The sequence below is a fragment of the Paroedura picta genome, chromosome 4, assembly GCF_049243985.1.
Source record: "Paroedura picta isolate Pp20150507F chromosome 4, Ppicta_v3.0, whole genome shotgun sequence".
Lineage (NCBI taxonomy): Eukaryota > Metazoa > Chordata > Lepidosauria > Squamata > Gekkonidae > Paroedura > Paroedura picta.
Window position 1 is genome coordinate 65,822,106 of NC_135372.1, and position 20,595 is coordinate 65,842,700.

At 40.2% G+C, this 20,595-nt stretch overlaps 1 long non-coding RNA gene across 3 annotated transcripts in view; it reads right to left on the reverse strand.

Moving 5' to 3' along the window:
* The window catches only part of LOC143835499 (uncharacterized), a 441,550-nt gene that overhangs the window by 381,044 nt on the left and 39,911 nt on the right, over window positions 1-20,595 (reverse strand). The window contains exon 3 of one of the 3 annotated variants that reach the window (XR_013230178.1): window positions 6,421-18,955. The exons of the other annotated variants lie outside the window; for them this stretch is intronic. This is a non-coding gene — a long non-coding RNA (uncharacterized LOC143835499). Of the gene's footprint in view, window positions 1-6,420; window positions 18,956-20,595 lie in introns of those variants that run through there. 3 annotated transcript variants of the gene reach the window in all.

Here is a 20,595-nt window from a genome sequence, read left to right on the forward strand (position 1 = left end):
TTTGCCACTATGGACATTGTATACATCGGGCAACTAAAGAGGCTTCCTTTTTTATCAGACTGCTAAATGCTCAATGCTAATTTCACCAGCATCTCGCCCCCCCCCGCATGAATGGTTACATCTACCATCTCCACAGCACTGAAAAATAAACTGTGGTACCAGCCAGTAGGCAGCATTAAGGGCTCAAGGGCAAACTAGATGCGGCTTTGCAGGGAGGTGATTACTTAAATAACAATAAAGGAATGAGAGAACATGGATAAATACTCCCGTTCCCAGCAGCCTTTCCCCAGTCTCTAAAGTAACTGATAATTAGATTAAAACTGCATGAAATCCTAGTCTCAGATCTCTCATATCCCATCTAGTTTTAGTCACCAGAAAGTGTAGAAAAACAGAAATATCTGAAAAGGTATACTGATGCTTCCTTCCTTTCAGGGTTTACATAAATAGCTAGATGAAATGACAGATCTTTCTAAAAGGGTCCATGGGTACACACAAACATTTCATAGCTGAATGCAGACACCAAATAAATGTTTTTTTTTTATTTTTGAGCCGGCTTGGTGTAGTGGTTAAGTGTGGCAGCTTCTAATCTGGCGAGCCGGGTTTGATTCCCCGCTCCTCCTCCACATGCAACCCGCTGGGTGACCTTGGACTCGCCACAGTACTGATAAAGCTGTTCTGACCAAGCAGTAATATCAGAGCTCTCTCAGCTTGACCCACCTCACAGGATGTTGGTTGTGGGGAAATGAAAGGGAAGGCGATTGTAAGCTGCTTTAAGACTCCTGGTAGAGAAAAGTCGCATATAAAAACCAGCTGCTCTTCTTTTTGCTTTAACTTTGTGAAAATATTCTTACATGGAAATTCTGTACCAAACACATTCACATCTTATTGGAAATCAAAACATCAGCTGAGGAATATCTGATGTTGCCTCTAAATGAAGAAGTAGGTTCTAGTTCACAAAAGCTTATGCCACAATCCACCTGCTAGTCTGTAAGGTGCCTCCAAATTCCTTTCATTGTTAGCCTCAATAGGACATGTTTAAATGTGTTCCTTTTGTGCCAGTACAATTTTCATAAAGACTTAATTTAAAATGGTTTATCTTATCATTCCTCTCCCTCTCTCAAGTATGAATTATACGTATGATGATGTTTTTACTAGAAACTTCCTTTTTTCCTTTCCTTTCTTCTCTCAAACCCACTCCCATAAGTATATGGAACCATTTCTTTAACAGTATACCCAAAATCTTATTTTGTCTGAAAAATACTATTACATAATAACCAGACTAGTGCTGCTGGTAAAACATCTTATGTATCATGAGTTTCCAGTGTCAATTGGCTCCTTTTCCCATGCAAGGTATAGCCTTATTGGGATAAAAAAAAAGATTTACAACATGATGGAGCAGCTATGGAACAGAAAGCCAGATTTGAACCTGACCTTCCACATGCTTCACAGATGCTCTACCACTAAACCATGACCTTTAAAATGTAAAATGAAAGTAAGCAGATAACAAAGTTTAGGACTACTTAAAATCTAGGGAATTGCTTGGAAGAAGGCATGGAGATAAGAAACATTCTAAGGAGGGAGAAAGGGATCAACCATACAGAACAGAGAGAATAGGAAGGAAAAATGGAGTACATTGGAGAAAGAAGTATAATGTGGGGCAGAGAGACACAACCACTAGCAGTTAAGCACTAGCAGTTGCATAGATTTTTTAGTCTGTGGATTGTGCCTCTACTTTCCCAATTCTTTGTGACTGTCCCAATTAACTCCATAAGAGCACAGTGGAACAAATATCCATCTGCACACAGTGGTCTCTTGAGGAAGCGCAGACACAAATTGAACAATGGAGACTAGAAAGGCTTAATTTTACTTTGTTTTAAATACTGTTAGCTGAATTCATCTGGCATTATTTCCCACTTCACTGCTAGAACTAGCTAGGCCAATAGAATACCGGGGTACATTATGATAGTCAATTTAGTTGTTGAGGAAACTGACATTACATTGGGGGGGGAAAAAAAGGAAAAGAAAAATTTTAAAAAGAGACACCCCCCCTTCATAGTTAATACAACATAATACTATTGCTAAACCTACAATGAGTTCTATAAAATGGCTAGTGTCCTTTAAAATCTTCCAAAGGCTTTTGTGTTTAAGTATTGCTGGAAAAGATCCTTTATAAATAGCTAAGGCTGTAAACAAGACATGCACCTTTTCTTTTTCAAGGGAAAAAATCCATCCTGCCTCATAGATTATCAATTTTTTTCAAGGCTCCGACAAACAGGTTGCTTAAAAAAATATACCCATGTTCAGTCATAAAAGGCAAGTTGCAAATGCAATAACATTTTTATGTGAAAATGATTGCACTAACATCAGCTATTTCAATGCACAATATGCTTTTATGAATGATTTTACTATTAGAATCACTGTCACCAGTAAAATAGACTAGCACGTTTGCTTTATTAAAAAAAACCACGTTATTTTCCCTTTAATAGCAGTCTTCAGGGAGAAGGGCACTGAAAGGAACTCCGACAAACAACCCTTCTACAATTTAATAGTATCAGCTTCCATAAAGTTTTATATCTCCACCCCCCTCCCACCCTTCTCTTAAATTCTGGTGTTGTGCCAAAGGATAATTTCCACTATACCAGTTGTATTCCATAAAAAAATGGTAAAAATCAATTAGAGTCATATATTCTAGAAGAGCACCTAAATATATGGAAACATTATTAAGTTAAACCTTATTTTGTTGTTTCTGGCAGTTCCCCTCCAAACTGTGTCCAAACCACTTTGTTTCACTGCAGAATAAAGGAAGCTCTGTGTTTTCTTTTCTTGGCAGGTTCAGGTAGAACTAATACAGTGAGGAACTGCTGTGTGTAGTGTGGGGTGCAGAGGAAGCTGGTTAACCAATGACATCACCCCTGTTGTGAAGGCCGTTCTCCAAACTCTGCAAATCAGAATACGGTGCTGTCCAATCACCAATGGTACTGGGGGAAGGTATGTAATTCTATAATGGAATTTGAGCTAGGAGATTATATACTCAGTGTGTGAGTTCATGTTTAACTCAATACTGATTTGAGCATGGGTATTTTAATGCACGGAGGGGCTTAAAAGAAGCTGATCCTAACTCCACATTATGTCCATTCTCATAATCATTTTGAGGCATAAAGAATGTGTCCTCAATAAATGTAGGTGTGTGCTTCCTATTCAGACTGGAGAAACATGCTACTGCAAAGTGAGTGGAACGAATTGTGACTAAGGATGAGACTGCAGTGTGTGGTTGCAGTGGAACAATAAGATTTAAATATAAGCAGCCTACATTTATTTATCCCTTCATTCTCACTATCTCAAAGCTGTCATAGAGTTGTATTATAGAGGTGATTATTGGTTACTTTCTCTAGAGCTAAATATACATGGTTTCAGTGTCCTGGCAAGTACCTGATGATGTGGAGTTGGTTGTATATTGCCCCCATATGAAAGGTGGGAGCTATGGCCAGGAAAAGTGGCTTGTCTAAAACCACTAAGTAAGATTATAGCTGAGCTTACCTGACATTTGAACAGTTAGATCCTAGCTCACAAGTGATGCTGGTTAGTAACTTGTATGCTGTGCAATATGGAGACTTGATTTATGACCATGTCAATGAACGCTGTAAAGTATTCAGCTGAACCATCATGGGAAAATGAGCATCTCTAGGCTAAGGGAGAGCAGGGAGGGGTAGTGTCTCTAATGGCTTTTTGAACAGTAGAACAGGTAGAAAGAAGTTAGACAGTGCACTGGTACATAAAGGGCTCTGGTGAAAGCATAAATGGGAACTCCACTACCATGGGATATCACCAATGCAGCCATTCTCTGTGTATCTTCTTTTGTTTGGTTCTACTTAATTTCAAGAGGAATTGTACAGGAGTACTTATTGGTAGACAGTACCCATGCTGCATGCTTTGGGTCGGATCCTGTGAATCTGTTCTGTTAGTGGCAGAACCTGTTGGAATATGCAGGGTCTGTAGTGTGCATGATTCAAAAGGATATTCATGGATGCTTTAGGTTGATCCTGCACTGAGTAGGGAGTTGGACTAGATGGCCTGTATGACCTCTTCCAACTCTTTGATTCTATGATATGAAGAATATCTAACAGGGGGAATCAGAGATGTGTTTTAGCCCACTTAGAATAGAAACTTCCTGCTATTTTTTCCCCCAAGAATGTCCTAATTGGCTCATTTGGAGACCTTCTGCTCCTTTCAGCATACTTCCTCCTTACTTGCCTGAATGATTGCCTCTAAAAGATCAGTTAATTACATGGGACTCTAGCTCTTCTCTTTCTATACAAAATTCTAAATAAAACCTTTATTCTTTAAGCAATTTAGTGCTGTGATCCCCTGTTTGCATATTTAAACTCTGCTCACAGAGCTTTCTTCTAGTGCAAGGATGCCACTTCTCTAGAGCATGGCTCATTTCACCCAAGAAAGACTCTGCACTTGTCACATGGCTTTATAAATTCAAACCTCTGACTCCACAGATAAAGTAGTTAATACAACGGCTTGTAAGTAATCTTGATCTGTTTGATTGTACATGTAAATCAACATTACAAATGCTAAAACCCCTTTTAAGCAATAAGTAAACAGCCCTTGTGGCTATTGGACTGTTGGTTACGATCCCACTGGGCACTGAGCTTAGTGGGACTTGATTGGGATTGGGCTACACAGTAACTAAAGTTTATGAACTACTTTCTTATGAAATCATCTATACAAAATACATTTAAATAATTTTTAATTATCACCCACAAGGATATTTAATTTGTATGAAACAGGACAAAGAGGGTACATAATGCAATAAAATACTACTGTTTAAATAGGAAGCAGTCAAAATGCTTTGATGCCTTAGTATAACTGACCTCTGTATTAAAATGCAACCCTAAAATACAATGTCCTTGGTCTTCCTTGATTACAAAATGGCGTCCTTTTAAAGGGTGCTAAGCTCTAGTATTTGCTGAACGAGTCAAAGGAAAAGTTCTATCAATGAGTAAGTTATGCTTTGAAAGGTGATACTTCAGACAAGAACTCATCTGGCACCCACCTCAAGATTCTCGTCTTGGTCATAAGGACTACAGTTAGTGTTTCAATATGGGAACAGCAATGTAAATTCTGAGCTACAAAATTCATATCTTTGGGTTTTGCAGAATAAATTGCCAAATCAAAAAGCGATAATTTAATTTACCACATCTCTGCTGGTTTTGTCCATATGAGTTTGTGCATATGAGTACATGCATATGCATGTACATGAAGGACACTGAACCTCCTTGCCATACTCTGAATAGATTCTGAAAGAACTGTACATTAGTTCTTATAGCAAAAGAACAATGAAACAAGAGGCATCAACATCCATTCTTCCTATCATGGGAGTACTGACATTGTCAACTGTAATTCCTGTGACTTTTGGTCTTCATCGCAATAAAGCTATTTCTTCAGCTTATTCTATCCTGCCCTTAGGGCCACTTATCCTGAAGTATAACCCTTTTCTTGTACATTCTAGGAGCACAAGAGTCTCTGCAGCAATTACAAGTCCTCCCTGCCAATGGGAACATTGGGAACTAAAACGCTTCCTTCAAAGAGCATGGCTGAACACAACAGTGTTTTATTCTGTCAAACCTATAACCTTGCTGGGATTTTTTTTAAAAAAACATGCCTGCTTGCTGCTTCTGAAATTGGAATTCTTGTTTCAGTAAAACACTGCTCCATAGTGAGAAAGGGGTCTATTATTATGCATAGACACACCAAATCTTATCACAAAAGCACTTTAAAACAAAAGTGCATATGAGCCACCAAGACAATATTACCAGTCATGTGTTTACCTGCTAACCTTCTGCAATGTGAAATCCCCAGTATGGCCACAGTGTGCATTGCACAGTGTGCATTACACATGCCTAACCTTGAGCTTAATGGCAGTAGTTACTTCAAGGGAAAAATTAAAACCAAAATAGTGCTGGCTCAGCCATAATGTATGAGTGGAATTCTAAAATCCTGTTCATACATTTTGAAATAAGGCCTCCATCTAAACGCACGCTAACCTCTGCCTCTCCCACTCATCATCTATCCATCTGTTCTTTAGATGAACATGTCATCAGTTTTAGATACATCTATGTTTGAGGAGCCCAGTTTAGTTTCACTTTCACCTTGCCTCCCAAACTGATATGTCGGGGGCAGCTACTTGACACTACTATGCAATCCTCCACCTTCTGGGTTTTCTGTTCGTTCACAAAATTCCCTCCCCCCAACTTGCTTTGATATGATTTCTCCCTAAAGATAATACTCAAAGCACTTTTTTTTCACCATGTGGAAGGCAGGAAGGTACAGATATCTTCCACCAGGCATTTGGCTGAGGCCAGATCAACCAACCAACCATCCTCTGCAGGGCCCCTGCCCCTCCCCTCCCCCCAGAAACCCACTAAGATTCCTGGACCTGTTCGAGTTACCACTGTTTATGTTATGATATACTGTTATGTTATACTGTCACCCGGTTTATCAATTAATAATATTAATGTTATTATATGTATGGTTTCATGTATAGTTTCAGTTATATGTAAACCGCTCTGAGCCTTCGGGGAGGGTGGTATAAAATATGAATAAATAAAAATATGATTAAATAAATAAAACTTTCTTCCCACCTTCAACCATTCCATTTTTCTCCCTATCCTCTTTAGCCTGCCATCATGCTCACCCACAGCCATTGGACGTTTGCCAACCTTTGGGTCATTAAAACCTGATCAGTGTTGGGACAAGTATGGAAGACTATGGAAACAGTCTTATTTGCAGGGGTTTCGTGATTTTTTGGAACACTATTAGGAATTCAGGGTTCTTAGTGAAATGAAACAACTGCCCCTCTGGAAAAAAATTATATTGCTTATAAATTTGCATACTGCTAGCTGTCAACAGCATGTGCCTTGTATTCTTCCTTGATTTTACTTATATCTTTTTTTTTATTCTTTGCATGCCCTATTGCTGAAAAAATAGAAAGTTGAGGGCATTTTTGTCAAGGCTCATAGAATGTGTTCACTTGGCCAATTCTCTTGGAACTTTAGTGTTTTTTAGAATACAGGGAGCAGTCACTCTACTGCAATTTTGGTGTCATTTGTCTGGAAAACTCCAGCCTCCCTGAAAGTTCCTCCATAGGAAATAATAGGATAGAAAAAACTGTGGAGAGAGATGTACAAAGGAAGCCATTTTCACTTTGATTATTTCCGCACAAGAGCAATCCACATTCTGAAAGTATCAAAGAATGCAAATGTTACTGCACAAAATTTTGCCTCCTCAGAAGTAGATCTTAATTATATACCCGCTTATCCTGTATATTCCAAATCCTCCCTTATGATGACTATTTCCCTTTAGATCTTGATTCAAAATTTCCAATTGAGGGATTTCCAAAGGCAAATTTATTTTTCTGCCATGCTGCCATTTTGTATCATCATTTTGGTCTTGCCATTCTCCTGTGCTAACCGCGCCTAATGCCCTCACACCCCACCAGCTGTCCCCAAGCCACCTGCACACACACACATACTTTAAAAGCTTTCCCAGCCAATGTTTTCCCCCCTCCAGCAATCCTAATCTTGCAAGGAACTGATTCATCTCTAGATTTATGCCTTTTCTTTTAAAAAATGAAATTGACAAAATGAGAAAATTAAGCAATAATTGAACTTGCACACCAATGAAGTGGGGGAGAACCACTAGGATCTGCTAAGATGGCTACTGGACAGTTAATCTGAGATAACAGAACTGTGAAGGTAGTACAGGTGTATCATGTGTTCTGTTTGACTTCTTAATTGACTTGTGGTCATTATCATCTTTGGGAAATAGTTACTACCTTGTCTTCTATCTGTATGATCCACATAGTACTGTACATCTCATTGTGCTATTTCTACAAATGCTAGCTAGACACAAACCATTCTTCCATTGTAAATGTTAAGCTCAGACCTAAGCATTTCCTATTTAAATTAGTGAGACATAAAAGTGATTATCGTTGTCTGAATCATGCCCCATAGGATTAGAAGTATATGTGTGTCAATTAGCAAAGAGGATTAATTGCAAGAATATAAATCATCCTCCTAATTAAAATGAGTATGTGTAAAAAGCTTTTCCTGACCCCAATAAAAAAACATATCTTAGTGTATGTAGAGGAGCCTCTTCCAGGCCTCTTGAAATTGTGAGCTACAGTTTTTCCCAATATTTCAGATAGCCATTATTAATTAACAAAATATTAATCATGTTAGCATGTTATATTACAAAATATTATAGATACTTTTGAAAAAAATGCACAGTATAGTTTAATGCACATAAACATAGAAAACCCCGCAGTGCTTATATAGAGAGAAGCATTGCATTTCCACATTGTTATTTATTCATTTTTCCATGATGATGTAAAGCTATAAGTATTTCATAGACAACATCGTTATGCTCCCCCCAAACCTGCCTCTTAACCAGAACTGTTAACCCACTTGAGTTAGTGGCTGAGATCATTACATATTAAACTTTGGTCACTGTATCCTCTGTGAAAGCTCAAATTCTTTGCCAAAACCACAATTTTTTACTTTAGTTGCCAAAAATGTAGCATTAGATCATCAAAAGCATTTTCCTTCACAAATAAATGTTTTGATACAATATCTGATCTTAAAAGCACTGATTAAGTACAACCGATTCTATCGTATAGTTAAAATAAATCTAGTTTCTTTTGGGATTTGATTACAATCTCTGGCTATGTCCTCAAATGCGGCATTTTAGCAATGCAGGAGTGGGGGATCTGTTCACAATTCTTAACATGGATTAGTTATAACGTAACATTCTCATTTCCCCCCCTCACCCCCAGCAACAAGTAATTATATAAAAACAACATGGTTGTGATTATTTTAAATTGCCTTAAAGAATGCTTTAGGGAGTATTTGAGGAAGAACTAAGCATGCTAGAAGTATGTTTGTGGTAATAAACGTATTTATATCTGAATACCAAATAATTAGGTAGAAGTACTTTGCAACTGTGAAATATACCACAAATGGCATTCATAGTGCAGGGTCTACATATACTTGATTTGATTATGCCCCCCCCCCTTTGCATGTGTCTGAATGAACTCAGATGTGTCTGTCTGCTCAGTTATTCAGATATCTTGTAAAGGTGCAAATCTGCTTGAGACTTCAGTAACAATCATCAAAACAATCAACAGAGCTCAGAGGAAGTTCACCAAGGTAAATTGGCCTAGTAGTCACATCTGTGTCAAAATTTGCAATTTGCCCAGTACACAGTTCCAAGGTCCTAGAGCAGTGGTTCTCAACTTGTGGGTCAGGACCCCAAGTGGGGTCCCCTGGCCCCTTCTGCGGGGTCACCAAGTTGGTGGCCGCTGTGGTGGTGGCAGCAGCGGTGGTGGGCAGTGTGCCTGCATGTGCACTTGGGGGAGCTTGCCTGACATGCATGCTGTTCCCCACTTCCCCGCGAAGCCCCGCATGGAAGCCAACAGAGAGCAGGCTAGCGGGCAGGCAGTGAGGAGGAGCCTAAATTGTCCGGCTGCATGGCCAAGAAGAGCCAGCAAGGCTGGCACAGGCCTCACCATCCCCGATGGCCAGGAGGTCTGCGGACAGCAGAAGGGGGTGAGAGAGACCATGCATCTCGTGTGAGCTGCCGCTACATTTCCTTCCCTTGCCACTCCCCTCTGGGGAAACTGCCCAGTGCGAATCGAAGCCACCCTGTCCAGTGGGCAGTGGCAGGCAGTGGCCACCAGCCACCTTGATTGTTGTGTGCCTGCATGTGCAAGTGCACCCGCATGCCTACACACATTGCCTGCATGCATGCAAGCCTGCCACCGCCACTGCCGGAGTTGGGCTCACGGCCCCAAGAAGGCTGAGGACCACTGACCTAGAGCTATAATTGGTCAATCAAATGTTAAGCTATGTATACATGGAAATCACCAACTTCAGAATTCAAATGGATTTTCTTCCAGAGTTTCTCCACTTCTTTGAATCTGCACTTGCTTATACTCTTGGACTATTCAAATATTTGCTGAACATTGGCCATTCTGGAACACAACTAACTTGCATAACACTGAAGGTGTAGATTGGAAGATACTCACAGACCTCCTGTTACCTATAATGCCATGTTTTGCTGTTGGGAAGTTTTCATGCCCAAGTACTATCCCTGTACTATCAATAATTGTTCTACTATACTTTATTAAGTATGGCTGTGCTAATACACCATATCAGGGCAGTTATGTGAATTAGTTATGTGAAAATACCACTGATTATGAAATGATAAATACAACTTAGCAACTTTAAAAATACTGCCTAGAAAATACATTTAATGATGCCTTCAGAATTTTTTGTTCCAAATTTCAAAAGATCTAAGCTTCTTTAGGGACTATTGAGACCATCGTTTTGATCTTGAACAAATGTGCATCTGAATCATTGGGTAATTTCTTTCTTTTTGTGCCACTTCATAAATCAAAACAAGTCTGTGGATTAAAACATATTTTTCTCTGTGAAAATATTTGAAACTGTCCTGCCAAATTGCATGCCGGGTTTTCAACGTGATATGATTTGAAATAACCAAGAGAGATAAAAGCCATGAAAACTGGGGATTTATTAATGAATTGGGAAACAAAAATACTGTCTCCTGTAATACAGAGAGAAGATCAACATTATAAAAAAGAAGTATGTCATATATTTAGCTGCTTCATCTCTCCAGTGAGAAAACACACGTTTCTTTCTTCCAAAGATGAAAAGAGTAGAGGTCAATAAATTCTAAGGTAGTGATATGAGAGGACCCTGACTAACCCAGATATACTGGACAATGGAAACATCTCAAACTTTCCATGGTTCAGTTTCATTGACATCCCTTGATGTCATTGGTAGAAGATCAGGCCTCAGCAGTCCAAGAAGGCACTTAAATATGTACCTGCTTTGAAATAGGTCAGTAGCCTCAATGAAATCAATTGGAATGGCCACCTGTTTTGAATTAAGTATATGTTTTAAGTGCTTTTCTGGATTTGAGCCGACATGCTCTTATAGTTTCCTCCAAGGGAAATTGGCAAAGGCAGGTTATACCAATCCCAACATGAAACTCAGCTTCTTCCTTACTTATTAAGGTGAATCAAGGAATATTTCATATGTTATCCTATTTGCCCGGTAATAATAGTTACTCTTGTAAAAGTCTTAATAAAAATCAGTGTCCATGTCCCTTAATTAAAAAAAATAACTTTTAATGCCATCATTTGGAAACAGGGATGCAGGGACAGTCCTGGGGTAACTAGGCCAATTGCTCCAGGCCATGTGCTGCAAGAGCCTTACTTTGAGTGGCCCTGACAAGTGACTTCTGCTGAATGGCAATATATACATCTGCAACATCTGTTATATCTAAATATGGCCCTGTGGCATTAAATGTCTTAGAATGTACTCCTGGGAATTCTAATTGTATCAATGCAGAAAATGAAACCTATAATATTTGTTTATAAATATTTGATGTTGATTAATAAACATGATATACAGAATCTCAGAAATGAATGGAATAAGTAACTAGGCCACCTTATTTTGCCAAAACAATGGTATATGGCCTTATATCTGCTCCTCTGGTGGATTTTGGAGTTGTGACTTATTTGGCAAAAATCATGTTTATACATGATATACTGGAATATACTGAATATACTGAAATATACTGGATACCATAGCAACTCTTTAGCAAAAGACTGAATAAAGTGTCTAACTCTTGGCACTGTAACTCACAGGACACATCCTGAACATAATCTTGTCTCCTTTGGAGTTATGGTGGCAGCTTCTCACTGAAGCCCCACCATCTAGAGCAGTGGTTCTCAACCTTCCTAATGCTGTAACCCTTTAATACAGTTCCTCATGTTGTGGTGACCCCCAACATGCAAATGTTCTTTCACCGAAATTAAACCAAAACTGACCAATGGCATGAAGATCCATTGTTCATGATTGTATATAAATTGCCCCTCCTGGGGTTTCTCAGTCCAGTTCTGCCTCTTGTTCCACCATGCCGATCTTGCTCTTTTCTTCTGCTCCAGACACCTGTGAAAGGGTCATTCAATCCCAAAGAGGTCCCAACCCCTAGGTTGAGAACCACTGATCTAGAGGCAACAAGGGAAAGGGAGAGAGGCTTGGGACTTCCAATGACTCATATGAAAAGCAACTATACAAGATTACAGCAAAGCTATGCCTAGGGTAGCTCAACTTAGTATCCTAACCAATACACAATTTATACTCAAAAATCTCTGCTCCAACATGGAGATTTTACCAACAGCAAGGACATTACCACATGGTAATGTCATTCCATGCTTATATCAGTCAAATAGAACTCTGTCCTGGGGAAGCAAACAACTGTCAAAAGCTCATCAGATGCAACATACTAGCTGCCCTGTTTCAGTTCCCAGAACCTTACCCAGTTTTTACAGTTGGTGTATAGACTTTTATGGGACATACACTCACTATATAGGAAGTATGGCGTCAATCACTGGCAGTGAGAGAAATCCTAAACTGGTCTATTCAGGATTATGTCCCATGTGATTGAATGTGACTGATTCCCAGGAAAGTGTCTTTAGGATTGCAGCGACAGAAACTCTGACATCAGATTGAGATTAGGCCTCTTACTATCATGATAGTAAATGGTACACTCACTAGAACTAACTACTACACACATTTTAAAGATACAGAAGATCTTGCTCTTTCATAGAGAAGGGAAGTTTACAGTGCAAGACAAAACTGAATAAATAAGTTTGTGCTACAAGACTCAACCTGCATTTGAGGAGTGATGTAGATATGCTCAGCAAGTCTTGGTACTGACACCAACAGAAATGGCAAGAATGTGTGCAAATCTATCAGCCAGCTAAACTCAGGCGTTTCGGAGAAAATGTAACATATTCAAGCACTCCCCCAAGACAAGCCTAAACTTACTTCATCAATTCTTTAACTTAAAATGTATTAATTACAACTTGGCATGCAAAATTGTGCCATTTGACAGATGTACAAACCTTAACAATATAAATGTCATAGTTTTCTACAAGCAACATTTTGAGTATACCTAACTCTAAAGAGAAAGTCACAGATTGCTGTACTTTATGCTATTTTAGGATGAACAGCTTACTTTATGCTCTCTGAAATGAAGGGGGGGAGGAATTGAAAATGGGAAATACAATTTGTAATGAAGAAACAGCTAGTTTTCTTTACATCATCGAAGATGAAATAAATAAAAGCAAAGCATTTGGACATAAACAGTCTCACATTGTCATAACATTCCATCAGCATCACTGCTATTGAATAACAATTTATTGTCTATATTACCCTTCCCAAAATGTAGACACTAGACAACCAAGCTTGGCTCCAATTAGTTTATTTAAGTGACCAATCAGTCTTATTTAAGGGAGGGCTGCATAGGCAGCCTCCATTTTGGTAACACCAACCTTGCTCCAGACAGTTTCTGCTGGCTTTGTTTATATTCACAAGCACATGAACTGTTCCAAAAGGTGCCCAGCTTTCTCTCCTCCCTCCAAAGTGCTACACAGAAACTAAGGTGTGAAGGTGCTCAGTTCCTGCCCAAACCTATCCTGCCATAAAACATATTATGGGCTATTTAGGGATGGATTCCAAGCATCACATGATGTCTTTGGATGCTCCTCATTTCACCCTACCCAGACAAAAGAAACCATGCTATTCCAGCCAACCTAAACTCTGTTCATAATTTATAGTGAACGTACATACAATTAGTGTCCAGTGTATTTATTCTTTTTTTATTCTTTTATTCTTTATATATATGTGTATCAAGTAATTCTCCCATTACATTCAACATTACAACTGAACACATGACTTAAACTCCACATTTATCCCAGTTTCATTTGTAAAATGAAGCACATTGGCTTCATTTTGGCTTTTGTTTACAGATGATACATGTACATGTAAATTCATATAATATAATATGTGAAGAAGGCTCTAGATCTGGTTTTGTCAATCCTGGGACCAGACCTAATTGTGCTAATTTCTCCTCAGGCAACATGAAAAAAGTAAGAAAAGTCTACTGAAAGTGGATCATGGGAGATCTCAGAAATTCCTGCTTGGTACTGAATTGACCAGTTCATCCCATGTTACCCCTGGAGGGGAGAGGAGAACATGCTGCACATGGCAAAAGCCTACAAGAAAGTGGTGGAGAGTCACTTTTAGACCTTTCTTCACCATTCTACATAGGCTGGGCAATTAACTGTCCCAGCCTATCAGAGCCTTGTGTCTCATTTGATTTTGATAAAAACTTCCCTGGCCCTAAGAGTCATGAATGAACTAACATGGAAAACACGATCTTCCCACAGTCTCTTTTATGTCTGGTAGTCAGACCCAATTCTGAATTGGGGTCAGAGCTTCTAATTAAGAAATGCCACTTCCAATAAGCTTTAAGGCCAGTCACTTATTGGTAATGTTTTTCTTTCTATCAAGTGCTGAAGTCATTAAACAGCAAGGTGGATTCTGCCTGTTGCAGGAGACTATGATTCTTTTCTTCACTTTATGGAACCCTGAAGTGTATTTTGTAAGGAAAGGGGAAAACACCCAACAGTAAAGGATATACAAAGCCTGCATCTCCAGCAGCTGGGATCTTGCATTGAGCATCATTGTGGAATAAATTCTCCAACACCCTCCCCATCCACCTCTATCTTTCTTCTTTCTCTTGTATTCCCCCCCCCAAAAAAAACAAAAAACCTCTGCTTAAATGTGTTTTACCAAACAGAACTGAAAAACAAAGGATGTTTGCTCAATAAAAAGACAGGTATTAACTAGACAGGGCAGTAATCGGAGAACAACAAAAACAGGATGGTTTAGTGCTAATGGAGAAAAGTACCTCTTGGCCCCTGCCATTTGCTTGGCAACAGCTAATTATGATCAGAGCACTCTTCTCTTAAATGCTTGCATGATTCTGGTCTTGCTTTTGTCAGTGCTTAAACTGTTGACATCTCTGTTTTTAACATTGGAGCTCAATTCACCAGGGAAGGAGGTTGACATTCTGGAAAGCATTGGAGGCCTTAGCTATCCCTGGAGATGTCATCCAGTGGGAAGGGGCATGGGTATTAAATGCTTGTTTAAAAAAGAGCAACAACAGAATAGATAAGAATAGCTTGACTTGCTAAGAAGCAATGCGATCTCCTGGTTGGCACTAGACAGAATTTCAGAATGCTTCACACTTTGGAGCTCTTACCACAAACACCATATCCTTACTCACAAATGAAAATCATAGCTATACTTTTTGGGTTTGTTTCCAGCATGAGATGTGTGAATGTGGGGTTGCACTGGAAGAGTAAGCTTTATAAATATATTTTACTTGGTAATTCAAACTAATTGGAGAACAAGCATTTCCCTTTCCCAGAAGCAAAAGAGGAAAAAAGACCCACATGTAGCTCTCCTTGTGGCTACACTAGCCTTTCTAGAATCATAGAATCATAGAATCATAGAGTTGGAAGGGGCCATACAGGCCATCTAGTCCAACCCCCTGCTCAACGCAGGATTCTACAATGTGCATTTACAATTACAGCGCAAAACAAGCTTTCACATATGAAACAGATTCTCTGGACAGAGTTTAATTTTCCTCTTGTTCTTATGCAAACTTGTAGGGCAAATGTGCATTCTCTATGGAGATCTCTGGACCCTGGCTCCAATTTTAAAAAAGCATGTGAATGGTTATTAACCTTTATTTTCATAGACACGAAATACAGCACCTGTGTTTTCCTTCTGATGGCATGGACTGTCTGATGTTCAATTACAGTGTGTGGAATCATGCCAGAAGTTGTGTGGGGCCACCAGATACACCAAGACACGGGTCCCCAGGGTAGCACCCAAAGGTTCTGTGGCACTCACAAACAACTTCCCTAAACCCAGCCAGGTGTTTTTAGAAAGTAGGTCTGGCCAGGTGGAGCTTCACCCAGCAGGGCTTCTGATTGATCACTAGACATCTGATTGGGGTTTTCAAACTGCCTTTGTATTCTTTTGTAGTAACTTGTTGCCAATGGATTTTTTCTGTCATTTCAGATAGATCCATTTTAGTACTAGCTGCTAGAACCCCACTTGTGTCAAGTTAGCAAAGTGTGGTTAAACCACAATTGCAAAAAATTTGTGAGAATCAGATTGTTGCAGATTATGTGGAAACATAATTCTCCTGCTGTCCTGGGTGTGCCTAAATCTGTGCCATAGTCTTGGGCCTATTGGGGTCGGCAGAAGGGCAGAGTGTGTAGTAAGGCAGGTTCATAGTGGGCGCCAAACTTCCTGTTGCCTGAGATAAATTGGTGAGGGCAATTTCAAAGAAGCAATAACTAAAGTGGTAGGGCTGAGGCCAGCGAAGCTCCACTTCCCTGTCCAAGGAAGCATGCACCTTGCAGGCAGCATTTTCACTGCCTGGGGGTCCCAAATAAATGGAAGCTGCCTCCTGCCAGTGCCATGGCCAGCATCATAGCCAGCATCAAAAGCAGTGTTGTGGCTTGTGGGGCACAGTGCTGGGGCTCCCTTACCACTTTGCTGCTTCTGCTGCCACCACTTGTCTTGCACAGCAAGCCCCACACTCCATCTGGCTGTTTTGTGCCTGCTTCTTTCCATATATATCATAGAATCATAGAGTTAGAAGGGGCCATACAGGCCATCTAGTCCAACCCCCTGCTCAACGCAGGATCAGCCCTAATATCAGCCCTAAAGCAGGATCAGCCCTAAAGCACCTAATATATTTCTGATGATCATCCATCAGTGCTGACCAGGATCCCTAGTGCTCTAGTCTGATTTGCTAGAAAGGCAAGCTTGGAGGGGACCTGTTATACATGAAGAAGAAGAATTGGTTCTTATATGTCGTTTTTCCCTACCCAAAGGAGGCTCAAAGCGGCTTACAGTCACCTTCCCATTCCTCTCCCCACAACAGACACTCTGTGGGGTGGGTGAGGCTGAGAGAGCTCTGATATCACTGCTCGGTCAGAACAGTTTTATCAGTGCCGTGGCGAGCCCAAGGTCACCCAGCTGGCTGCATGTGGGGGAGAGCAGAATCAAACCTGGAATGCCAGATTACAAGTCCGCACTCCGAACCACTACACCAAACTGGCTCTTGGACTTGGCTAGGAGGTGGATGCATAAGGCAAAGTATCTGATGGGCTCTGACAGTCTTTCTATCTACTACCTGGATACCAGTTACTGTCAGCTGACATTGTTTCATGAGAACAGTGTGCATGTGTCAGATTGGGGGTTAAATGTTTGGCTTCATGGTATTGACCATGAATTGTGTTGTTGTTTGCAGGATACTTGCATGTTTAAGGGGAGAATAAAAAGTTAAATATATGTGATCCTGGAACACTGGATGGTGCCACCATATATTTTCCCACTTCAACTTAATTTACTTTTGGATCCACATTTTTTTTAATATTATATTACTCATCCATCATGAGAGTGGCTCTGTGTTTCATAACATAAAATGCAGTTTCCCTCTTTTTGAATATACAGAGAATTATTTTGATCACTTGACTATATGGGCATTGCAGGGAAAGTCTAATTCAGATTGGATTCCATCTTGCCCCCATCTGTGGCCAGACAACTGTAGACTTTAGTCACAATATAAAGATGGTACAGTCTTAGGCACATCATTGCAAATGTTATGGAGAAGCTCGGTAGTGACTGAATGCCATATTCTATGAACGGTAACAGATGGACATGGCTGCCTTGCCTAGTGGTCTTCTGGGTGTCTTTCATTTGTGACTTTGTTTTTCAGCCACCACATGCCAAATTGGTGATATGTGAAATTCTTGAGTGGTGAAAGAGCTACCACAACAATCTAATCAGATACAGTTTCAGGGAAATCTTGAAGAAAAAAATAATCAAAGATAAGAATCAAGGATTTCAAAAAGGTAATAAGAGGCAGCTGGACAACTTTCTACATAGGGTAAAATCAAGGACATTGCTTACAAAAAAGTTTTGTATAACTTTCTGACTTAAAGAAATGAATAGTAGCCACTGGAGGCAGTAGTTAAGAACAAAATAAGTGTTGGTGTGTGTCATACTTACTGATTTCCTTTTTTCTTCATCAAAATCATTTCCGTTTCAGGATCCTTATGTACTTAAAGATAGAAAGAACCTGACATGAAAAAAATGGGGAGGCAATTTTGAATGGACAAATGCCCCATGGGTTAAAGGTTCAGGAACCTTTACCATCCTTCCTTCCTTTTGATTGGTGGCTACTTAAAGGGTTTCTTTCTCTTTTTAAGTCAAGGGACACAGAAACGTATGTAATGTGTAGTTTGGCCCAAAGCCCCCATGAGATTCTTATCTTCTACCAAACATATCCAAGCTCTCCAGTGACATTATTCTAAAATTGCCCAAGCCTCTTTTTATGAACATTTCAGTAGTTTGAGGGTCCAATTGGCAACCTTTAAACATTTTTTACTCTTTGTTTTCTTTGCTTTCAGAAAGCATAGGTGACAATATTTTCTTGCTCCATCTGCCAAGACTCTTAATTCTTTGGGGGGAAAGGAGGGCATTTTCTTCAGTAAATATTATAATGTTTAGTATAAAAGAGGGCCTGAGATCAGCAGGAGCCTGTGATGCTAACATAATATAAACAATACCGAAATGGAGAGTGTGCAGTTCTTATTCTACTGAAGCCTTTGGGCAGGATTGCATGTGGGCCTTGCTTAGCCTTAATCCCCACAGTTTTACACTGGTTTTGCTTGTTCTCTATTGTTTTAGGCTCAAGTCCTACACGCTTTCACTGCAGTTTGCATTGTGCAAATCCCTAATGTTCTGAGTGAGCAGACATTTCCCCCTTTCCTCTCTGAATAGTGGCATGGGTCAGAAGCATCCATTATGAAGTAGTGATTCTTTTGGCAATACATGCTCCCCGTTGGTTTTATGATAGTGACACCACTTCATGCTTCCAAATGCTCAGAAATACCATTCTTGTTATATTGGGAAAGGTAATATTCCTGGGAAAGAAAGAAAGAAAGAAAGAAAGAAAGAAAGAAAGAAAGAAAGAAAGAAAGAAAGAAAGAAAGAAAGATCAGTGAATGCATTATTTCTGTTATTCCAAAAGAAGAATCATTAGTCAAATGCATAAATCAATGAAGGAGACTGATACATTACGTTAATTATCATTACTGCTCAGATGGTTGATTTATATAATGTAATTGTTTATGGCATCTGAATCTTTTGAAAGAGCTCTGTAGCTTGGCCTCAGGAAACAAAGAATCAACTCATGCTTCCATTTTATTTACTTTTGCCCTAGCATAATGAACACAGGGACCAATCTAAAGCAGAAGTAAAATTCAATATTATTCAGTTAAGCTTATTCTCAGGAAAGTATCTTTAGGATGGCAGACATAGCAAACTGATGGTTTGTATCCTATCCAAGAACAAAGCAGACATCAATCTTCTGCCTTCCACTGACACTGAATCCCCTAACCCCCCCCCCCAATGCTGCCGTTAGGGGTCAGCAGACCTCATGAGCAGCACAGGGTTCTGCTGTGAGAGAGGAAAATTGTAGCCCCTCAACAAATGCCCTTCATTATCAGAAAAAGATATAATAGAAACCCATTATGTAGATTTCTTATGAAATCTAGCACACATCTCAAAGCAGAGTAGGGGCCTCCAGTTACACCCTTCACTTTTAGTTTAAAAATCCAAAACTCAGCAGTTGTTCAAATATTGTGCTCAATGTTGAAATAAAGACCACAATATGATTACTTGGAATCACTTTGTTTAAAAGATTTGGTTGAAATAGGGAGTGGGGAGTTGCTACAGAAGAACTGTTTTTTAGACGCCCCACTTTTCACTAACTGAAGGAATTTAAAAATGAAATTAACTCAAAATAGAGTTCCATAAGAAATTGAACCTTGTAAATTATTGATGTGGAACATCTACTGATGAGGTCCCCCCAATGGAAGTCTGCAGACATGACGTCTGTAGTCCCACCCCCAAGGACCGCACCAGGAGATGGACAGCAGTGCCAGAGCACTGAGGCACTGAGGCACATTCCCTGCTCTGGCATTGCTGCTTCCAGTCTTCCAAGGCCACTGCCAGCCTCTGGAAAGCGGGGCCATTTTGGGAAACTGGTGGGGGCAGGGCCAGCCCAGCACGAAACAGCACTATGCCTTGTTGGGCCCTGCACCTGCTATGCCTCCCAGGTTACTCCAACCCTCCGGGGAGTGGAGCCAGCCTCAGGAGACTGGCAGGGGTGGGATCAGCCCAGCGCAAAACAGCTGCATCGTGCTGGGCTGGCCCTGCCCCTGCTATGCCTCCCAGGCTGCTCCCACCCTCTGGAGAACAGGGCCAGCCTCAGGAGACTGGCAGGGTTGGGGCCAGCCCAGTGTGACCTGCCGCCAAGTAAGGAGAGGGCATAGAGATGGGGGAGGAGAGAGGGGGCAGGGAACAAGGATTCTCGCCCCTTATGAGGATGTTCCACATAAGGGGCGAGAATCCGTGTCAGTAGATTTTTTCTCAGAATGGTCATGACTTTTCTTATTTTCCTTTTCTTTCTTACAAAGACACTTGACTGATAGAGATCATATTTTTCTTAAGTAGAAGGAAGATGTCAGACTGCCTCAGTGAAGCACAAAGACAGATCTTC